The following is a 20,033-nucleotide window of genomic DNA, read 5'->3' as shown; positions in this document are numbered from 1 at the left end:
ACAAAACAGCAACATCAACAGCAACAGCGGTGGCATGTCCGTGTCCGCGTCTCGGCCGTGTCGACGTCAACTGAGACCTGGCCTGCCACTGTCAGAGTCACAGTCGCACAGTGAGAGAGCCACTTGAGATGCATTTGCTTATCCCCACAGCAAAATTAATAGATTTTATACTTCTTGCCTTAACACACACACACACACACACACACACACGAAACCCAATCAATAAAGCACTCGAATGCATTTAGCTGAATCGCTTTGGTGACTTTGGGGGGGACTTTAACGCCATTCCGGTCACCAGCTCTCAGCTCTTAGCGCTCTCCAACGAAATCCCCGTATGGTCGGGGTTATCCCCCTCCATGAAGATGTTGCTCTATGCAATTCGGTGAGTTGTTGTTTGCACGATTAGTTGCCGTGGCCGACCGTCTTTGAACCCGCTCTGAATTTCAATGGGCTTCGGCTCCGACTCCGTTCATCCATGTCGGTGTGTTCCAGCCAGCGCAGCACTCCGCACCACATTCTACACACTTTCTCGCCAATGTGCTGGTAATTTTTGCGTTCTATCGTGACTGATATTTTTATAAGGAGTGGATGGGAGCTCCCGTTCAGCCATAAAATAAATCAAGGAGCCTGACACACAAGAGTCAATAGTAAATCACGGCAGGAACGGCAATGGCAAACGGCAAATGGCAACGGCAAATTACCAACAACTAGCCGTATAGTATGCTCCTCTCATCGCTCCGAAATCTCCAATAATTATGCAGTGACGAGCGGAATTTCGAGTCGGCACGAGTCTCCCTCACAAATTTGCCTTGGCAATTGCCTTTCGGATTTGCAGCTTCCAGACATTGACATTGATATCTCTTGCTTTTGGCACTTTTGTTGCTCGCATTTGTTTGTTGATTTGTCAGAATTATGTATGTAGGTGTGAGTTGGTGGTAAAAACCCGAATGACTTGGCAAGTTGCTGCCAAATGCTGTGGGTGCAACCATTTAGATGGATTTGTTTGATATTTGCCATTTGGATTTAGTTCTTAAGCGAAGGTCAACTTTCGCTGAACACATTTTATGACACAATTTTTATTGCAAGCTCAAGAACTCGTTTTCGTTGATTACAATTCAATTTGCATCATGTCTGGGGAGAATGTCAATCCAGTTGAGTATTAAATAATTGCTTTTAAGCTAATACAAAAGTATTTCTAGCTTGCAGTGGACTGAAGAATAAGCAAAGCCAAATAAAGTAATACAAGATTCTCATTCAGAAATACCTAATTAAGAATGGAATGATCTGGAAGAAATCATTTAATATCGACGCATGATGACGAGAGTAAATTCTCTTGTACTTTGAACCGCCAAAATAAATACTTCATTAATGCCAATCGAATGATAAGTGAATCATGTTGAACGATTTCGAGTGTGCTTTGCCAAGTGCTGTCTGAGTAGAACTGAACAAGATCGGATCGTCTAGAGAAGTGTGCACTTGAGTACCTTTTGATGGCGGGGAGGGCATAATTAATATGCAACGACGGACTCGCAAATATATTTTTTATTTTCTCTTACTTTATATTTGTCATTAATGGGCCTTTTGTTTCAAACATCATTTATTTATACCCTCGACTTGTGTGTTTGTTGCGCTGCTTTGGCTTTTTGTTTTTTTTTTTGGCACTGCCTTTGTTCGCGCTGTGAGAAGATACAGTGCCAAGATATAGATGGACGGGCTACAAAACACGCTGGGAATTACGTGATTGATGGCGGACCTGTGATACAAGTACAACGGCAGCAGCAACAACAACGTTAAGAACCAAATGTGTAGAATGTTTATGTATTGATATTATTATAAGCAGCCAAGACCAGAGTACGAGAATTATATACAAAATCAGTGAAATCTTGTCGCGTCTAAAAAGGAAAATCACACAGCAAATGCAAAATTTATGAGCGAACTACGTCGAACGACGTCTCCGGGCGAACGATGCAGGCATACCAAGTGGCACTGGAATGGCCCCACCGAACGGATGCGGACTGCACTTGCCGATGGCGATGGCGATGGCGATGACTCAATTTAAGGTCCGTGTGGGTTTAGTTCAACTCCTCCTTGCCACGCAGGCCACAGATCAAATGTGAACAGGTCTGGTCTTGGGTTGAAGTTGAGGTTGACGTTGAGTAGGGATAAGCAGTTCATAAATTTTCCATAGCTAATTCTACCCTGTAAAATGTAGAAGCAGGAAGGGCTTATTGGTGGATTAATAGAGAGATTCCACAGAGGAATTGGAGAAGATATCTAGCAGATATGTGTTCGATAATGAATTGTAAACTAATTAATAAATGGCAATAAGATCTAAGAATTCATTGCCATAGAAAATTGAATACAAGAAGGAAGTGCTTACCAGGTAAGGTGCTTCTTTTTGGCTGCATTCCTTTTCATTTCATTTGAAGAGTATTTGCTTGGACAACTTTTAATTAGATAAATTTCGATTTTACTCTGTTATTCCGTATAAAATATTCTCGGGCTTAGCTAAGGCCCCTACTCTCTCTCTCTCTCTCTTTTTCTCTCTGCGCCACTCTATTTGCTCGGCTTGGCTTATATTAAAAACGCTGCGCTTGCGCTGCTGCGACTGCGGAGCCATCGATACGCTGAGCCGCTGAGCTGCCGCTGAGCCGCCGTCGCCGCCGTCATCAGCGGGCGTCATCAGGTGTTGTGGTTTTTGCAAGCCGCGCTCGAGCTGAGTCTGTTTTCGTCTGCCCAAGTGCGCGGTTCTGGAACGCGTATCGCTGATCGCCGCTCGTTGCTCGTCGCTCGTCGCTCGTACTGTTAGTCGCTGTCGACTCCTCTCGTTGTCTGGAAAATTCCTAGTTGGTTTTTGTTTCAAGCCCGGGACTCCACTTGGATCGGTTCGGATCAGTGCGCGCGCGCGTTCAACCCCCTTTAGTACCGACTGCAAGCTGCCAACCTGTTTGAAAATTTTTTGGCATTGCCTGCCGCAATTTTTTGGAATTGCTTTTTTTCGATACTACTTAGAGATTGTGCAACATTGCGTGCGGCAAGAGCATACAAACCGTTTGACAAAGTTTCGAAAGTGTAGAAAAAACCCAAAAATATCCAAAAAAACAAAAACGAAACACGAGAGGAAGATTCCGAGTGGCAGATTAACGAAGCCAACATACAATACATTACATTACAGTACAAATCATTTGTTTAGCCTTTGTCGAAATCCATTCCGTCGGTGGGCGTGGGATCTCGACGGCAGCGAGCCAGCAAATCGGTGAGTCTTGAATTACAGCCTGGGATTGCATTACAATACCCAAACTGCTCTCGTACTCGTATGACAAATGCTATTACTATTACGTACGACAACGGCTTTCTAAAAAAATACCCAAAAAAACGAGTTGGATTCGCTCTTGCAAGGAGAGACCAACACACACAAAATATGTGTGAAATTTCAATGAATTTCCCAAATTTTATACACAAACACCGAAATTGGGAAATAATTCATTGTTTTCGCCTGTGCAATGAGAGTCGAGACTACAAAGAATCGATAATCACATACGGACTCGAGTATTACATTATTTTTGTTTATGCCAAACGAGTTTCAATGAGCCCAACCCACAGAAAAGCGATTGAGTTCGATTAAACCACCTATTTCTGGGTCATAAATATATATACAAAATGCTTATTCGGATCAATATCTAAATGATCGCGTTACGGTGTGGGTTTTAAAAGAAACAAGATCCATCTACAAATTGGTGGATTTGCCCAAAGCTTTAATTGATATTTGTCACGCTTCAGATTGTATCAAAGAATCTAAAATCAATTACGTGAAGCCGAGAAATTAAAGAATTTTCACCACTTTTTTTGTGCAATTTGGATTTATTTTTGTAAAGCTTAAAATTTAAATGAACGATTGACAGAGCTTTAAGGATGCAATAAATTAATTGACAAAAAGGCTTTAAAAAATGCAAAATTACACGAATTTACAGGTAGTGAAAACAGATCAAATTACGGATTATTTGCTGTTGAAATATATGCCACAATTCAGGCTGGAAAGTTTCAAGTTAAATGCTGGTACTAGTCGTATGAGTGTGGAACAATCGGCAATCAAGCTCTCGCACCTTCCAGCAATTAGTTTATAAATTCTAAACTTGGCACGGAAAAAAACTCAATTGTCATTCAGTGGCATTCAGACAGTACTTTGTACGAGTATTCCCTCGCCGACAACTCTTTAATTATTGCATATGAAATCCCAGCTAAATTTCATGTCATAGCAATTCAATTAATTTGCAATTTATCAAAATACTCGCAGCCCCCCACACCAGTGCCCAGTGCCCAGTGCCCAGTGTCAGTGCAGGCCAGTACCTGCAGCTTGTGATTTGGTATTGTCAGTGTAGTGGAGGTTATTCGGTTATTCGGGTAGTCCAACATATTTCATTTGCCCACCACAAACAACTGAACTCGGATTCGGATCTGTCGGGGTGGAGGCAGCTGGAGGGGGAGGAGTGGGGGCTGCGGCTGCCGCGAGGCGTCAAGCGAAAAATAATCGATGATGTGCCTGGGCACAATGCAAACATTGAATCAAAGTCAAATAGCATTAAACTTTTTGAACTGTGGGGAGCAGCATCACACAAAAAAAGAATTGAAATAATAATAAAAGTTTGCTCACTCCTTGGAAGAGGCGTGAAAAACACACACACACACACATAAAAAATGGGGGATTCCCCTTCGCAGGAGTATTCGTTGGGGATTGGGACATTGCAGTTTTTTGTTCTCCTGTTTTTTTGTGCTTTTTTCTTCCATTTTATGTTATATAGGAATGAGCGCAACGTAGCGCAAATATTTGACAAATCCCGCGAAAAGTCTGCTTATGTTGTCACCTCGGTGGCATCCTCTCTGTGCTCTACCATGGATGCTCTGCACTGCCACTGCCACTGGCCCAGTGCCAGTCATACTGATTAGGATTTTCCGGAAGCTTTTTTGGCTGCCGGCGACAGTTGCGTTCGCTGTGTCCGCGGATAGCTTTAAGTGCTCGACAATGTCCTACACTTTTGCCATTTGCATGCGAAAATCAAAAACTAAATTTGCATTCACATATCGAGGTGTAGCTTATATTTCGCACCTCACCTTACCCCCCCCTTCGTGGAGCAGTTTTCATTTCGTTTGTTGTTTATGCAATGTTCAAGCTAAGGTACCTAGCGGGCTGCCTGAATGCCAAAGGAAACCCAATGCCCAGACGCTCTGCTAACGAGTGCAGGCGCGTGTCTGTATCTTGTGGATGTGGATGTGGATGCGCCTCACCTGAGCACCGATCCGTACGAAACGTAAATGCGCCAATTTGTATGCAGGCAGCATTAATCGGGTAATCCGGCAGCAATGCATTGCACACGCGGAGAGACGGTAGAGACGGTAGACGGGAGGCACTGCCAGACCCACAGCCAGAGCCAGAGCCCGGGCCAGAGAAGGAACCAAACCAACCCCGAGAGCCAGAGCACAGTCGGGCCAAAAGTTACGTGAGATGTGGAATTGTATGAAATTGATTTGCAATCGATAAATGCGCGAATATTGCCAAGCAGCTACGACTTGGCCAGTGCCAAAGCAAAGCGCAGCTCTTGGCCACAATTCGTTTTGCCATTTGCCGCCTCGTGCATGCTGCAAGACTTGGTATGCGATGCCTCGAGACATGCTTTATGCATAAATATCTTTGTCTTTTGACCCTGAATCTGCCTGAGAACATCTTAATTGAAAAGCTGTATGAAGTATCTATTCAATTATGCCCATAAGGTCTTCCCCATGAAGGAATTTGCAAATGTTTTCCCATGACTCTGATTAACTCTTCTAACCAACATTAAACTATTTTATAGGTAAGCAAAACAAATGTATAACATTTTCTATATGAACATTGAATTTCATATTTTTCATTTCATTTCTGTAATTATATTTCGGCAGAGTAATTCTGATGTGACGCTCATTACATATGCAACTGCCGCTGCCTAGATATAATTTCTAAATTCCAGCCACATACATTTTTGAGAGCCTCATTCAGACAGGTCAGTTGATCTAAATTGAATGTGATTTAATTATGGATTAATAGATACAGACACACACAGATACAGAATGTGAGTGCGAGTCCAGTTGCAGTGCTACAAAAAAAGTAAAAGAGAAATACATTCGGGCACACATTGCACATGTAAAGTGTTTTCCAATTTGTTTCTACCAACTGTAAATCGTTGCACTTACTGCACACATTTTTTCTCTCTCTTTCAAATGCAATTGTGTGTGCAAAGTGTGTGTGTGCGAGTGTGTGTGTGTGTGTTCGTGCTCGCTTTGTGCTGCAAAAATTGAAAAATCAAACACAAGGAAAACCACTCGAGATTTAGCAGCAACAGTCAGAGGCAGTGGCAGTAGCAGAGGCAGAGCCAGAGCCAGCAGTAGCCACTGACAAGGTCAGCACTTTGGCTTTTATTTGGGGCCTGGCGGTTGTCGCATTCTAAGCAAATCGTCGCTGGATCGTTCAGAGTGCTGCTGCTGCTGCTGCTGCTGCTGTGGCATCGTTGAGCGAACCGAACGTGAAACGTTGGCTGAATTGTCGAATCGTGGCCCGGCCGTAATATTAATCTTAGTTGGCTGGCTAGCTGGCTGGCTTGGCTTGGCTTGGCTTCTTGTTAGATGTGGCGTTGTTTTTGCGGTTTGCAACTTTGGCAGTAACAAGTGTTTAATTGCAATAAATGCACCTGAATGCCTTGACTGTGTGTGCGCGCGCCTCGTCTCTGAGCTTGAGCTTGGGCCAGCCTCTGGGTCTGGGTTTGGGTTTGGGTTTGGGTTTTGGGCAAGGCATTCTGGTTCTGAATGAAGAGCCAGCGACAGAGACAGAGCCAGCGACAGAGCAAGAACCAGCTGGTCACTTCTTGGCCATTGCCAAGCGAAAGGTTAAAGCCATTTCAATTGGCCCAGACGTGGGGGTAAACGGCGCACGTAATATTGCCAACGTTTTCGCTTTTCTTTGGGGCTATTTTCTGTTCGCTTTTGGCCTAATGTTTGTCAACGTTTCGGCCCAATTACGGCTGGGCCCATAACTCGCACATTTAGTGATTAAATCGGCCAGGCACATCCTGCAATGGATTTTTAATTATGCATCAACCATCATTGACGGCTAAAGGTTTGCCAAGCCAAAAAGGTTTGCACTGCCATCACACACAGCCAACTGGGTCATTACCATGGCATGGCCTGGCTTTGATCTCCGGCCAAGTGCTGCTGCTGCTGGTAGCTGCTGGCTGGTGGCTGGTGGCTGGTCCGATAAGCCAACGCTGGTGCCGCCTTCGCAGCCGTAAAAGACTTACTTTAACAGGTTATAAAGCAAGTGAATTGTCTTGAATGTAATGTGCCATAAAGACATAAATTAGAGTTTGGCCAAGAGCAGACGATGCTGGCCTAGAGACCGGGCAGATGCTGCCGCTTGTTTAGGAGGTTACATTATGGAGTGGCACTTAACCTTCAATCAGGCAGGAGGTCTGCAAAGAGCTTGGAATTAAATTCAACCTGTGCTCCTTGAAGCAGTTAGAAGAAACTTCGGGGATCAGCCAGAACTTGTAGGTATTCAATGATATTTCTAGAAATGTTTGCTAATTTCATTAGATCTCGGAATAAACCGATTCATTGAGAGTTCACTTTCGGCAAGTCATCATCGATGAGGCACAAGCCAAGCGGCGGCCGCCTACCATGCACATGGAACAATGATTTGCATGATTTGGCAGGCAATAAACTGTAAGATGTGGCATTCAATTTCAATCGGAAGTCACGCATGCCACAGCCAGCAGAGCAGTGGCTCAAGTTGCCTGCAACTTCCTAAAGCGATCATGTGGAACCGCCTGCTCCGCAGTCTCGTCTCGTCTGCCACTCTCCATTCGATTCGATTCGATTCGATTCGTTACGATTATATTCGGCAGAGTCAGAGTGCGTGAAAATGAGTAATAAAGGAAACATTGCCACAAATTGATGCACTACCCAGTGCTACCTTTAATTAAATTATTAATTATGTACCTTAATGAATGCATAATTGAATAATAAACTACGTGCACACGCCTCCGCATCTCGCACCGCAACTGAAACTGCACCGCCGCGTCCCGCACCGCTACCCTACCCTACCTATGTGGATGTGCCACAATTGTTGTACTGCTGCGGAATTATTTCGTTTTTCCTTCTTTTTTGTGTTTTTCTGCCACTGTTAACCTTTTAACTTTTGTTCAGGAGCGAACGGAGCGATGATATCCCAGCCGATTCGAGCCGAAGCGAACCAATGTTTCGCGTAGTAAACATAAGTTGGGGCTCATTAAGTAATCACATGGAATATTCCCGCAGCCAATTAAACCAGAAAGCCGCAACGTTGGCAGCCAGCAGATGTACAGGAAGGGGCGCTGGACAGGGACAGGGACAAGGGCAGGGACTGTGGCAGGGACAGGCATGCATCCACATCGAGATGGATAGACAACATCGCTCAGTGGAGAGGATGCAGATACAGATACAGAAACAGATGCGTACATACACATTCGTAGAGTAGAGATACGGTTACAGTTACAGACGCACGCCCAGATACAATTAAATTCGATTCAGGAAGCATTTATGGAGTTTGCATATATTTTACGAGTATATATGTACGTACATACATATATGTACATATGTATACATATGTATGTACGTTTCGCATTCGATTCGGTTTGCTTTTGGCCAGTGAAAGGCACACCATACACACACACACAGATATCATGGAATGGAAAAAACCTATAAAACAGCAACCGAATCTTCTTTGATGGGAAATTGTTTAAATGCATCGGAAAAATAAATAAAAGGAATTTCTTTGAAAGTTTAACTGATGCCAGGGATTACTTTGACTGAACTTTGATACTACTCAACCAGGCCAGGGATCTGTGTCGGCATTATTAAGCTTACACCACGAATATTCATAAATATAAATTATAAACGTGTACAGGATTAAACAACGAATGGCATTTTGAACTTTCTTTATCTGATTTTGTTTCTATGAAAATGGATGACACAGTTTGTAAGGAGAACAAATTAAAGAGATTCTAGGCACGTTTTGGGTCATGTTATGAGAGAAAACTTGACCAACCAATTGCTATTCCAGTTGTACCTGTTTTCCTATAATTTTTGTATATTTTTGCAGCATTATTCAACACTAGCTTAGGTACTTTGAGCTTACATATGATAAATGTAGATGTGAAATAGTTCAAATGTGAAACTTTTGCAGATGTAAACAAATCAAACTTATGGTTTTAATTCACTTTTGAAGAGCCTTCTAATAGTTGTTTATGTGCACTACTTTCCAACACTCTAACCAACAGTGTTGGCTCACAGTTGAATAACTTTGCTTGTCTTCAATTAATGTCAAACATTTCTAGTAAAATATCAAGGAAATGGAATGAAACATCTAAATACCCCCTAAATCAGACAAAACATCAAATAAATTGTTGCGCACGCTGTAGCCTGTCGTCTGTCGTGCAACCCGTTTCGTGAAATATCAGTTCATGCCACACTTTCCCCCCACCACATACTAATATTATATCAAGTTGGAGAAAAGCCTACATCCTTTGTTGTTGCCGTTGCCAATGCTAATGCTGTGCATTTGTAATGAGGCAGCATTAGAGCAATCAGCTGGAATTGGTTGCGTTGGTTACCCGTTCCTGTGGCCTGGTGGCCCACTGTCTGGTGGCTGGTGCCCCACTGGGGTACGGACTGCTCCTTACACCCCCTTTCTGCTGGCGGTTGCACCACACTGGGCAATGCTGCAAAAACAATCTACAGACAATTTTCAGTGTTTCAATCAAACAGGTTTGACATAATTTCAGCAGCAGCCAGCCGCCAGCCAGCCACACACCAAATGTTGCAAATCGGACTGTCGCACGGGGCAGACGGACAGACAGACAGATGGACAGGCGCGTCATGCGGGAATGGGGAACGGGGAACGGGGACGGGTTTTCCAGACGTTGATAAACTGGCCAGGCGATTCAATCCAATCCGTATCCCGAGTCGAGTCCATTCCACACGCAGGCAGTTCCAGTTGCAGTTGAACGTTACCAGTTGCACGTTGCACGAGTGGCAATGCTGCGGTGGCTAGAGTCTGGCTATTTAGCCTGGCGGGCATAAGCTATTTGTGTCTCACAGATACTCGTACAACAGATACACGGCTTACGAAGCATTTTACATTTGCTGCTGCTGCTGCTGCTGCGTTACTTTGTGTCCGACTCGCTTGCTCGTGGGGGATTTTCGGTTTGTTTGCACAACTCATACGAAAGTCGCCAGCCCCCTGCCCACCGTTGACCGCTGTCTCACATTCGTTTGTATCTCCTCCCAATTTCCAAGCCCGGCTAAGCGCGTTTTGTGTGCGCATTTTCGGCCACACTGACCAAAAACTAACTGGCCAGCAGAACAGTGGCAAAAAGGGGGTAGAGGAGGTACAGGAGGGGAAGGGGACAGGAACTCTCGATACTAACTATAAGCCAACAAGCCGCTACCGACTTTCCGCTCATAAACGTATCAATGGGCAATGGGGGGACTGTGGTTAGGGTTTCATATGAAAAGTTGAACCTGAATTCAAGCTCACTTCCTGTATTCAAGTTTTGATATTGAATTTCTCTCGCAGTTGCAGTTGCCCAGCCTTGACTTTAGTTACTTTTAACCAAGAGTCAAGGTTACTTTCAGTTTACTTTTAATTAAGGAAAAGGCCAGATTGTAGCTTGCAGCTTGTAGATCCTTTAACCGCAGTCGAAATTCAAGATAACTTCAGTTACCTTTTATTCACATAAATTACGTATCTTAGAGCTGGTTATAAAGAATTTTGACATTGTAAAAAGCTAATGAATGCATCTATAAATAACAGAAAATATTCAACACTTAAGGCCTCAAGTGTTTACTCTCTCAGCGCTCATCAGTACTCACTCTTTCATTAACGAAACGTTACTTTTGGGCCCCACTTTCCATGCGATCTCTCACCACGGTGACCATCTTCTTGGCTGTTGGCCGCACACCGACACATACACATTTGCGTGCTTCTTTTGTGCTTTGGTAATTTGTTTTAAATATTTGTTTAAAATATCAAAACGCACGTACGCTGTGCAAGAGTTGTACGTGGTATCTAACAGATAGATGTGAAAATAAAAGTTGTTTGCACTGCCACAACGGGGTGTGGTGTTCCGACAAGATTCTCATGGCAACTACCCAAAAAGTACGGAAGGGAAATAAGCGTAGAGAAATTGCGCCCAGAATGGGATGCTCATAGGTTGCGGCGGGGGGGTGGGGGCCGAGGGCGAGGGCGTTCCTAACGGGTTCCGCATACGTGCCGGCCCCAACCCAAACCGATCGAGCCGCTCCAAGCACCGATCTGGGCAGGCACTGATTCGATTTGCTGTTCGAATCAATTCAAGTCCGAATCAGTTTTGGGTGACATTTGGTATGCATTACGCACCCTGTGTGCCAAGACCGAGCGACGTGTGTGCGAGTTTTGTTCCTGTGCGACGGTTACCAATTGCGACCCAGTCCCAGTTTCGAAATCTTTCGAACACTTTTTCGACACTCTACGTGATAGCATTCGCTCGCGACCTTCCAGCGAATAAACATAGCAAAACTTGATCAAAATGGAAATGGGTTTAGAAAGCCAAGTCAGACATTTTCTATGCGCCGTTTGCTAATTATCTACAATTAGGGTTGACCCCAGAGCTAGCTTGGACCAGAAGCTGCTCAAACCGTATACTTATTGGGTAATTCTTGGCTATTGATTAGTCAACCGGTTGAGCGATTTGCTTGGAAATTAACTTTCCACTCACACACAAGTCTCCTCCTCCTGCTCCGGCTCCCTCCCCCCCGAAGCGCTTCTGTTCGTCATAATTGATGCATGCAACCGATTAAGCCATTACACGAGTGCCGCCGTTGGCCGGTTTATTCCAGAACAATTGCTGTAGAGCAAAAACAGCCAGAACTGGACGTCCGTGTGGACGGGTGCATAAGCCAACCCCAAGCCAGAGACCCGTCCAAGCCAAAGCCATGTCCAAAGCCAAAGCCATGGCCAGAGCGGATAACATGCCGATCATATCGATATGCAAAGTGCCTCGGCTCCACTGATTCCACCACGACCAGCCGCAAAAAAGAAGATGAAATAAAATAATATAAAATGAAATAAAATAAAAATAAAATCAACACAAAAACAATAAAGGAACGATACAGTATGGCAAGGACGAAGCTGGCAACACACTGCCAGAGTGAATATTTTGTGCTGTGAGGACTTTTGCTTCAATAATATGATGTGATACCCTCTGCTAGAGTATCCACAATAATGCATGCAGTCATTCTCCTACTGTATATTGCGGACATGATGGAAAATCATAAAATCAAAGAGTGCAGAGAGGACCGCAAAAACCAGAGACCAGAGAGGGTGCCACAGCCACAGCCACAGTCAGAGCCAGAGCCACTATGATGGCTATAGAATGCAGGCCACAAGGCTGTTGGGCAGGGATATCGAAGGAGAGAGAGAGAGAGTGGAGGTGCCAAGACACAAATCAGTCGATGCTTTAATGGCAGCATTTTACTATAAATATCTGTGTGTGCGTTATCTACATAATGTTTTTCCTTCTAATTTGGTTGCTGTCGCTGTCTTTGTTGTTCTGTTGATTTGCACAAACAAATTTTGTCAACAAGATTAATGCTAATTGAAGTTTTTCAACTCAACTCGAGGCAAGGCAAGGCGGGACGAGACAGGGCAAGACGAGGCGAGACGAGGCATCTCCATTCCCCCAAAGTCTTGTTCAATGAAAGTTTCGTTTCGCCTTCTGCGGAAGTTTGGCCAAGTGCGAAAAGTTATCAACCGAAACGACAACGACAACATGGATGATGGAGCTAAAGCTAAGCCCAAAGCTGATGCTGATGCCTGATACTGCCACTGTCACTGCCACTGCCACTGTTGTTGCTGTTGCTGCTGCTGATGATGATGATGATTAACTAGTTTCTGCGATGTTCATCATGACTTTTAATTGGTAAATTTCTTGTCCAAGATTCTATTAATGGCCCCCACTGAACCAACTAACTAACAAACTATAAAAGTAACTGCTGCATCAGGCCTGGTCTGCTTGGCAATTAACAACTCTTAAGTGCCTTAACATTGAACTTACTTATGGAATTGCTCTTGAATCGGTCGTTCAGTATCGCATCGTATATCGTTTCAGTTTGCTTCAATTAACACTTCATCAACTTCGAATCTGTGGCCATTGCTGCTGCTGCTTTGTGGCAGCTGACGTCTCTGTGTGTGATCTTCAAGAAGTTATCGAAGAACATTGAAAGTGATTAGAGCTCTTGAGGCCACACTTAAGGTTGCATTTATTTAGACAGCCAAAGCGAAGTTTTCGCTTTCAATGCACGATTTACGAGGAGGTGTGAGATTGTTTGGAACTTATGGAGGAATATTTGTGGTGCAAAGTGTGCCAAGGGATTAACGAATTACCAGCTGACTCGATCTTTGAAGCGAATCGATTGAGAACTTTGCATTATAACTCAATCAATATTGATTCCAGGCCGCCCAGAAACCTGTCCTACGTAACTACAAATATCTACTCAGCATACAATTAGATGCAGTTTATTATGACATCAAAAAACCGGATGCTCTAACATATACAATATGAATGAATGAATTCCTAGCTAAACTAGGAAGTTTATGTGATTCTGTTTACTTTGCCGTGTTCTATGGCTTATGTTACTCGCACTCGTAATCGTTGGAACAACTTCCAATCATGGTAAAAAATTTCCACAGCAAACGTAACAAAATACCAACTAGAATATATTAGCATTTATATTTTATTATTTACTTGTAATCGTTCTAGTGCTCGAATGTAAACAAAATCCACACAATATGCACACAATATTCATTGATGTATTCAATATTTATGGCAGTTCACATTTCATCCTGTTGTTGTCGTTTATAAAGTTTAAGCTATTTATGAACGATTTTTTGTGTCAAATAAGTGCTGCTCAAGTGAGTGATGTTTACACATCATATTTTAGCTTCAAAGAATATTCTGTGATTTAATCCGCAACACGTTCCATCGATTGCCTTAAATGGCCAACTAGCAGTTAATCATTTTTGCATTGATGCTTTTTAATTGGCTCTTTTTTACCCTAACATTAAGGGGCAGATAAGTGCCCGTTTTTCAGCTCAAACGAATATTCGATAACACCTCAAAGTCATCAGCGCTGCATAAATGCACCATGAAGCACCCTCGAAGGTGGGCCAAGAGGCAGGGGGCAAAGGGCTTTTGCAATCTCTTCAAAAATGCACTCTGTGGCGCCTGTTTGGTGCGTTCGTTGAAATGAATATTCGATAACTTTAAAATCAAATTTATAGCTGACGCGCATAAACATTGAGTGGGGCATAAAGTTAATATATATATCGGCTTTAAAAAAAAAGGGTCGAGCCAAAGGCTGGCAGATTCGGCCGGTACAGCGTCCCTGCCCCGCCCCCCCAGGGGGAGCGAGTCTGTGTGGGGACCTTGTTATGTCCGTGACTGTGACCGTGTCCGTGTTCGCGTTCATGTCCATGGGTCCAGGGGTCCACGGGTCCATGGCCATTTCCATTTCCATCTTCAATTGCATTTGGCTGGGGGATTCATTCAATTTCCATTCGTCATTCAATCGGGCATGCAATTCAGTTATGAAAACCGAATGCTGCGTATTTATTTTTTTATTTTTTACATATTCGAAACGCACACACGTCCGAGTGCTAGTAGCCCTCCTCTCTATGTGATTCTGTTTCCGACTCATAATACATATAAATTTGTTTTGCATTTATGAATATGTATCCCGACATAGACTCATTTTTATGGTTTTCTTGCGTTGCTTTTTCTTTTTCCTCTTTTCTTCTTTATGTCGATTGTGTCCTCTCTTTGATTGTTTCTTTTTTTTGTTGTTGCTGCAATCGATAAACAAGCGTGGGGGCGTAAACGTGCCGCATGAGGCGTGGCATATCTCTGAATCCAGTGCAGACTGAAGCCTGCGTCTACCGAATACTTAGGGAGAGAGAGAGCGTAACGAATGTTTGGTTTAGCTCCCCATGTAATCGATTTAATCATAATCCAGCTTTTACTATTTATTGTTCTGAGTTATAGTATAAATATGTATGCGGCTTGCATTAATACAAACACAAAATATTATCCCCCCCCCAGACATTGTACTCCAATGCTCGTTGCTGTTTCAGCAGCAGCTCCTCCTGGGTGTGGGTTCTAGTCGTGTTCTTGGGATATGGGCCCTGGTGCAGGACTTGTGATACTCTTGCTGAGGATATTGGGAGTTAGCAAAGGGAAGCATAGAGCTGTGCATTTCGTATATTATTATTTTAAGTATGACATATTAGTTTAAAGATCGCTAACTTGTTTTTCCTCAATGAATCCTTACCACATATGTTCGACTTGCAGCTATTTCTTTCCAAAACGATCAATCTTCAAGGGTACTGCCATCTTCGTACACACAGAAAGTTAGTCGTTCGTTCTTGTTGTTAGCTGACTTTGGCTCCATTGGAGCATATTTATGGTTATAGTATGCATAACTGGAGGCAACCATAAAGTAATAATATGAAAGCGACCAGCGCTCCTCCCTCAAGCCCTTATTCATCTCTCCTTCTCCGCCATTCCAGCAGTGTTTCAGAACTATAGCTGTGGGTTATCCGGGGGAGTGTTACAGGGGGGAGTGTACAATCATTGATTTTGGTTCAACTTAGTTTTTCTTATGCAAATACGCAAAAGCATTTTCCTTTCTCTCGCTCTCGGGCGTGTGTGGGGGTGTTGTGTGTGTGTGTGTGTGTGTGTAAGGAGAGGTACAGCCACTGGCCAGGATATTGAAATATCCGGTTTATACTTAAGTATTTATTAAAAAATAAAAAACAAATACACACATTCGTAGAGGCAAGTCGGCTTTAAATTGATCCGATCTGCAGCTCTGCAAAGTTTACACAACAGAAATTGTTTCTGATTGGAAAATATAAAAACTACTTTTTATCAGTTTCAGTGGCAGGTCAACACCCTAAAACATCTCTCCCCATCTACCACTACACCACTCGTTCCTGTCTGTGTTGTGCGGTTTATTGCGTTATAATGCAGAGAGCAGTTTGCGAATGGTCCCAAGTGGCTGGCCATAAACAAAAGCATTGCCACTTGATATGCATAATCCACACCGAAATTTCAATGCATTTAAGGGGTTTAGCATTTTGGGGGCTCATATGAGAGTGTAAAGCTTTTCCAAATTAATTAAATTGAGATGAAAATACTTGGAGCACAGCGCCGCATTTCACTTCAAACTAGAGGAGGAAAAATATTTCACAATGAGGCACTAATTTTCCAGCATTTACCCGCTCCATTGTTCTTTTTATATGAGCAAGAATTTAATAACAATATGTAATATATTACGTCTAAAAACTCTGAAATTCTTTTGTCTTTTCTTTGTTTGCTCTTTTCCCAATCTCCCAAAATATTCTAAAGGCGAAAAATATACAGAAAATTGTGGTAATTCCCAGCAATATGTACTAAGTTTTTAGGGATTTACTTGGGTAGAAACTTGGCTTGGAAATATACTTTTGCGCAGTCAGAGACAAACGATTTTTACGACTTTCCGAATACTAAAACCACTTTTGCACACAATGTATAAAGTATGAATATAAATAACTTACTTATTACTTTGCAAATATTTAATTGTAATGTTATGACTCATTAACTAACGCTTTTAGAATTATACAAAATGAAAAGATGTTTAAAAAGTAATAAAACAAAGTTACGCGAACACCAAAATTACGGAATCGTAAAAAGCCAACGCGTGCCCGTAGCCCCCTTCGACAGCGCACCCCTTTGTGCCGGCACCCCACTTACAAAAACGGCGAAATCCATGAAAAACATACTCAATTTAAATGCAATAAACAAATGTATCTCGCAGTTGGTTCATCCTCCCCCGCAGTACACAAACAGACACAGCAGCAGGAGTAGGAGCTGGAACAGGAGCAACAGATTTGGATGGGAACATTGTTTGCATTTGAAATAAATGAAGTAATAACTTTTATGCGATGTTAAACATTTTTATGCAGTCCACAAACATTGCGGAGGAAACATTTTGCTTTATGGAGATTTTTGATTTGCAACAAGCAAAATAAATTGAATGCAATTTGTGGGCAGCATAAAAATGAGGAAAAATACATTTAGCCAGCGGCCAGCAATACGTCGCTGGAGTTGGAGTTGGAGTTGAACCCACAGTTGGGGTTCGGTTTTTGGGGTCTGGCTTGAGGTTTTGCACAGAGCGAACGGAGCGGGAGTGGGCCAGAGTGCATGTGTGGCTTTGGTATTATCCACAATACATAATTATATGTTTGGGGGAATGGCTTGTGGCCACGACCAGACACATTTTTGCAATGTTGCGTGCCTCGGGATGTTACTGTTGCTGTTGTTGCTGCCGCTGCACCCTCAACATGGGTCAGTTTTTGGGGGCAACAACGGCCACAGCAATCAGAGGAATTAACAATGGGGGAAAAAATCACTGCAAAGGCAATAGAAGTACAATGGATGATACCAGAAAAAAAGGGGCAACATTTTCGCTTCGAGGGCAAAGGTCACTCACTCCCAGATACACCCTTTCAGCACTGCCTGCCGCTGCCTGGGTGTCGTACATACTAGTGATAAAAAGTAATGAACAAATTGTAGCAGCAGCAACAACGATAGAGAGAACAGAGAACAGTAAAACATCTTTGTGCTACTTTGTGTGTGGGTCAGTGGGTCGTTCGGTTATTGTTCATCTGCTTCTTGTGTTTCTTAGATTGGTTCGTTGTGGGCTGGATTTGGGGGTAACTAAAGCTGGAGGCTGTCTGTATACTCAATGAATTGGGCGTATACACCCACTGATAGAGGGAGATGGGACCCACAGAGAGAAAGAGAAAGGAAAAGACATAAAGAAGTCATCGTTTAACAGAGCATAGCAAATGATTTCCTACGAAAATTTGTCACACACAAAACAATGTGCACGCACCGAGCGACAGACAGACAGAGCAACAGTTACAGCTACAGACACTGAGACTGCTTCGACAGTCGAGCACACAGATGCTGCTCATACATAAATGCGAGACACATTGGATGCCAAAGGAAGCTCCGTGAGGCAACAGTGAAGCCCTCACTAAATAACATGCACAATGCCAAGATAAAGTGGCAAATGAGCAACACAGACAACAATGGCCGCAGCAACAACTACGACAGCTATGGTACAGCATCATCAGTGGGTATCGAACAAAAGCTCTTGTACGTGTTAAGCACTCATTGCTGTCAAACATGCCGCATAGTTGACGAAGAAGAATGTTGCCGCCTGCTCGCGACGTGTGGGAACACAAGCTGTAGCACTTGCGGCTGATGGCCAAACCAAACCCAACCAAACCAAACCAAACCGCTCTGGAGTTGAAGAGCAGCGCAGCGCAGCATGGCCAAGGCAGTGATGCCAAGCAGCGAGCGGGACGAGCAGACAGCCAGTGATGCCAACAGGTTGAGTCATCGATCGAGCAAAAAGGGTTCTGCGAAATAACTAAAGATGAACACGGATAAGCGAGTATTCAGATTGATATTAAGAATGGCGAAAGTAGATATATTGGAGCCAGCCAGTGGGGTATCTGCAGGTAGATCTAAATAGATATTTTTTCTACCAAAGCAGGTTCCATTACATGTCAGTTTTCGGAAAACCACACTTACATACACCTGTTACATCTGAAACTTTGCCACGATTATTCCCGCACCTGACAAACATCAATTAAACGCCCACCTTTGTTAACAGTCCAAACAGAATATTAAACAATTACTTCAAAAGTTGGCAGGGGCCAAAATGTTCAACACTAAATGCCTGGCCACACCCAGGCCATCCGCTCGGGGGATTCACGGACCCATCCACACCCACAACCCGCCCAGCACTGACTGCTACTTCTGTCTTACTGCCACCCACTCGACACGCATACGCCCCGTGTGACGCGACCGACACTTGAGCCGGCAATCAGGCTCAATCGCAGAGGCAACAACGAATGGAGGAGCTTGCAATCTGGTGCCGCACTCACACAGTTGCACGTACGAGTGCCGCAGCTTTGAAATGTGAGCTTTTCCGGCAGAGGCAGCGGCAGAGGCGGAGGCAGCTGTGGCAGCAGCACAAACAACAAATATAAATCGTTAACAATAAATAATCGTCTATGAGACGACATTTGTTGCTCCCTTTTGTTGTTGCAGGGTTGGGGGGAGGTGGGTGGCTGGTTGGTTGTCCTAGGGGCTGGGGCTGGAGGATTCCGACTTTGTCGCTGCTTTATGCATTTGTAGTCGTATTTGTAACACAATTGTTTATGCCACTGCGGCTTGTTGTTCTTGTTCTTTTGTTGTTCTGTTTTTATGGCTTGCCATGGCCTTCTCCCACCCCACTGCCCACCCACTGCCCGTCCGCCCACTCTGCTCCCACTTAGCCCCGCTTATTACCCAAACCATGGCCCTCTCCAGTCTGGTGGGTCGGCGGCTTTGGAGTATAGTTTATTGTTATTTTATTGGGGGGGAGGCCTTCTTTTAGGCTTTCGCGTGCTTTGTAAATAATTCGTGCTCGGCGCGTTTATGACGTGATTTCTTAACTGTTTGTCCCCCGGAACAGCCTTCCTTCCTTACTTCCTTCCTTCCGCTGTCGTGTTTGGCCAGGGCCACGGCCACGCCTCCCTCGCTAAGGCTCTCACTTCAGTTTCAGTTTCAGCTGCGAGCCATGTCCCATGCCTCTTCTTGACGCTCAAGTGGCTGCAATTTCAATTTGCAAAGAATTTCCATTATGATTTCTCACCCCCACGATACCCTGGAGTTGCTGAGTGCGGAAGGGTATGCTGAGAGTCAGGTGTAATGGGAAATTAAATGTTATACAATTAATTGAAACCAAATAGATGATAGAGGAACTCCCACAACTCTTCACATAATTTGGGCCAGAAAATTCCCTAAGCCCAAACGAGTGTTAGATTTATGACACCC

The 20,033-nt window shown here is 43.7% G+C and overlaps 1 protein-coding gene across 2 annotated transcripts in view; it reads left to right on the top strand.

The window, feature by feature from the left end:
- The first annotated feature begins 2,731 nt into the window (after positions 1-2,731).
- LOC117897404 (fatty acyl-CoA reductase wat) overlaps positions 2,732-20,033 on the top strand; it is a 49,478-nt gene continuing 32,176 nt past the window's right edge. For both annotated transcript variants that reach the window (XR_004649090.1, XM_034806227.1), the window contains exons 1-2: positions 2,732-3,251; positions 16,522-16,532. The gene's annotated coding sequence lies outside the window, so the exon portion shown is untranslated. The remainder of the gene's footprint in view (positions 3,252-16,521; positions 16,533-20,033) is intronic.

This window comes from Drosophila subobscura, chromosome O (genome assembly GCF_008121235.1).
Source record: "Drosophila subobscura isolate 14011-0131.10 chromosome O, UCBerk_Dsub_1.0, whole genome shotgun sequence".
NCBI classification, from domain to species: Eukaryota; Metazoa; Arthropoda; class Insecta; order Diptera; family Drosophilidae; genus Drosophila; species Drosophila subobscura.
This window is presented reverse-complemented; position numbering and strand designations above follow the sequence as displayed.